Source organism: Arachis duranensis, chromosome 2, assembly GCF_000817695.3.
Source record: "Arachis duranensis cultivar V14167 chromosome 2, aradu.V14167.gnm2.J7QH, whole genome shotgun sequence".
NCBI classification, from domain to species: domain Eukaryota; kingdom Viridiplantae; phylum Streptophyta; class Magnoliopsida; order Fabales; family Fabaceae; genus Arachis; species Arachis duranensis.
In genome coordinates this window covers 5,578,143-5,582,036 of record NC_029773.3, presented here as the reverse complement: position 1 = coordinate 5,582,036, position 3,894 = coordinate 5,578,143, and the positions used below count along the sequence as shown (strand labels likewise).

General features: G+C 33.9%; 1 long non-coding RNA gene across 1 annotated transcript; it reads right to left on the bottom strand.

The window, feature by feature from the left end:
• Positions 1 to 204: 204 nt before the first annotated feature.
• On the bottom strand, positions 205 to 1,409 carry LOC107473134 (uncharacterized). Its single transcript, XR_008005996.1, has 3 exons — positions 1,179 to 1,409; positions 534 to 628; positions 205 to 251 (listed from the first exon to the last, which is right to left on the bottom strand). It is a non-coding gene; the product is annotated as an uncharacterized LOC107473134 (long non-coding RNA).
• Between the last annotated feature and the right edge of the window lie 2,485 nt (positions 1,410 to 3,894).

The following is a 3,894-nucleotide window of genomic DNA, read 5'->3' as shown; positions in this document are numbered from 1 at the left end:
AGAAATAGAACAAGAAACTTACCATCATGGCAATAAGAAAAATCTTGAAGTAACACAATATCATGATTGTGAGCAAAAGGTCATTGAATCTGCATGGTTGAATACATTTATGCTGATGTTAAATTGATGATACTAACGTATGAATTTGGTATGCATAGAATGTTAATTGAAGAATCAACTTACTAGTAATCAATCCTTTCAAAATTTAAATTGGCAACTTGTTAGCCTTTTTGTGCAAATCACTTGTGCATCTGAATCATTTTATCAGATTCAAATTCTCATTTCAAAGCCAAAACTAAAGAACATTTTATTCAATATTTATCATGGCCAAAACTCTAAATATTCATGATACACGGGACTCCGAAACCAAGTCCATCACCAACACTCGGAAAAAATAGATTCTTTAAAGAAAGACTGATAGGGTCATCGCATTCCCAACAGACAATTGGTTCCTCAAATTCTTTAAATGCGAAAAAAAATTTAATGGATGAATGATAACTTATATATATATATATACACACACACACACACACCTGGAGATGCTGATTGATGCATTGAGAAATATCTTAACCATAAAGAAGAAAGTCAGAAGAAACATGAAGTTCCCAAAGACGACATCCATGAACACCTGCTAATGAAAACCATAAAACTTCCATAAAAAAATAGCATAAAAATTCAAACCAACCAAGTTGAGTGAAAGGTTTGACATAATGTATATATATGTGTGAACCTTGCAACATGTTGATACTAATGAAGATGAGTTTCTTGCTTCTACATACAAATGAATACATGCATCAAAAATAAAATAAATAATGGCCTTTCGAGTGTAGCCCCCTGCAAAAATTACCAAGTGACCAATTTCAGTGATAGAAAATGTGAATCATGAAAGTAGTATGAAGCAGCATATTTATTTACAAAATGCATTCTTATTAAACACAAATTAACACAGCCTTTAGATTATAAAAAAGGCAGCTCAAACTTCAAAATGCTTAAGAATTCTTATTATCAAACATGATCTCCCAAGGGAAAATGAAAAATCATTATCCAAAGACCAATGCACATAATATTTGCTGCAAAAACAATCATAGGAAATTACTAAAGCAAGCATCAACAGAAGAAACCATAATAATAATAATAACTAGGGTTTATTATTATTACACAACAACATAGTACAATACCTCAAACTTCAGTGTTTGCTGATTGAAGATATTGTACAGAAGATGTCTATAAGGCTTTTTGCTTGTGAAGCATCAAATCTATCATAGGAATCTGAAAAAAATAAATAAATAAATAGTGAAGGGGAAGAAAAACACGGCAATCCTTGCTCCTATCATATAAAAAACTAAAAAATAAGGAAAAAAGATTTAAACTTTGAAACCAGTAGTATAAAGGGATATCAAAAACCATGATTTCACACACTATATATTCATCTGCAACAGCTGATAAACCCTAATTTGACGGTTTATCTTGTATTGAATTTAGAGTATTTTGATAACCTTTTGTCACATTTAGCCTATGAATTAGCATGGTTTTGTTATCTCTCCCATATTTATGCTTAAGTGTAAAAACATGCTTTTTAAGCCTTATTTTGATGAATTCTGATTTCTCCTTGATTCCATAAGATGCCTTGATGTGTTTGCTAGTAATTCCAGGATTGAAATAGGCTAGGCATGGATCAAAGGAAGTAAGGAAGGAAGCATACAAGTGGAGAGAAGCATAAAAAGTCAAAGAAGCAAAGTCAGCCAAGCACGCGCACGCGCACAAGGCGCCCGCGCGCGCATTGCAGAATCGACCAGGGACGCGCACGCGTACCGTGCGCGCACGCGTCGATGACCGCACATGACTTCATTAAAGCAACACGTGCCTGGCGATTTGAGAGGGTTTCTGAACCCATTTTAGCGCCAAATGCTGATAGAAAGGAATAAAAGGATCAAGGATTGAGGGGAAGGCAATCAATCTTGGAATCATAGAGCCTAATTAGGATTAGTTTAGAGTTAGTTTTAGAGAGAGAAGCTCTCACTTCTCTTTAGAATTAGGATTAAGTTTAGGTTAATCTCTCTTCTTAGATTTAGGTTTAATTCATGCTTTGATTCACTTTTCCTTTACCAATTCTTAATCTTCTCCTCCTCCTCTTTCTAGTTATGTGCTTTAATAATTACAATTCTTCATTGTGTTTTGGATAGATTGTTGTTCCTTGATTTCCTTTCAATAATGCAAATTGAGATTAGGACTTGAGGAATCAAATTGATTCATCCACTTGACTTTCCTCCATGGTTAGAGGTTAACTAAGTGGTAGCAATGAACAACTCTCATCACAATTGAGAAGGATAACTAGGATAGGACTTCTAATTTTCATACCTCACCAAGAGCCTTTTATAGTTGTTAGTTTATTTTTATTGCCATTTATATTTCTTGTCTAAAATCTTAAAAACTCCAAATATAACTCACAACCAATAACAAGACATTTTATTGTAATTCCTAGGGAGGATGACCCGAGGTTTAAATACTTCGGTTTATAAATTTTAGGGGTTTGTACTAGTGACAAACAACTTTTTGTATGTAAGGATTATTGTTTGGTTTAGAAACTATACTTTACAACGAAATTTCATTAGTGAAATTCTAAACCGTCAAAAATCCAATCATCAACAGCCTTGCATTTTTCCTCAAAAAAAGGGGGATAAATAAAAATTGACAAATTTAAATTCACTAATACTAAGTAATTGAAGTGAAAATGAAGAGAAAAAGGTAATTAACGTAAAAGGGTAATTGAAAAAGCAAAACTTTACGCATTTCATCAATTGAATGTTGTCGGAGGAATACTGAACATAGAATGATTTAATTGGGAAGCTACACCGAACGCATTGGTAACCCATTGATGCTGCAAGAAAAGTTGCATCACTGATTCGATCAAAACTAAAGGTTGATTAAAAATGTTTTATTTTTGTTTTATTTGGTTGAAATTTTCGGTGTTCTGACTTCTAAATCTGTGAAACCTGTGTGTTCTTTCTGCAGCTGAGCAGTGAAGACAGAAACAGGGACAAAAGGGTAACGGGTTTAGGGAAGATCCAAACGAATATATCCGATCCATTTGGAAAATAGGGTAACAATTTAAGATTTTGAAAACCGAACCCGTTATCGAATTGTTTTAGTTATTGGTTTAACTATGATTCAATTGAAAAAATTATTTTATAATAAAATAATAAATAAATAATTAAAAAACATGATTCAATATGATTTCTGAAAAAAAAGTAAAAAATTGAAAAACTACAATCGTGAAAAGAGCTCAAGTTAATCATTCAATATTTCAATATGATGTATGGAAAAAAAGATGAAGCACGACGAATGAGCAGCCATTACTTTCAAGGGATGAGAATGACAGACGATTCGACCCACGACGACGACAAGCACGATGAGGGATAGTGGACAAAGCGCGACTAAGCAGTTAGAAGAACAAACGAGGAACAGAGGAATGAGGAAAGGGACTGGAGCACGACGAATAAATGAAGCTCGTAGGCATGACGGACGAGCGGCAGTGAGAAGAACGGACTGCGACGAAGGAGGCTAGGGTCTTTTTGGAGGAAAGAAGAAGAGCTATGTTCTTTTTGAGGGGGGAGTGAAGAGAAAGTGAGAAACTGATAGCGATAATAGGACTTTTTTCTTTCTTTTTTTAACAAACGACGTCATTTTTTAAAAACCGGATGGGTTCTGATTTGATTCGATAGGCCGTTTTTTGGCTGATTCAATGGTATTCAAGCAATTTCTAACTTTTTCGGTTTCATTTGTTGAACCAAACCGCAAAAATTTTCAGTTCCCAATTGAACCGATACGATCGTCAAGTTCAGTCCGATTTTTAGAACCAATTAAAATTTTTTAAGAGTCTTTCTAAAGTCTAAA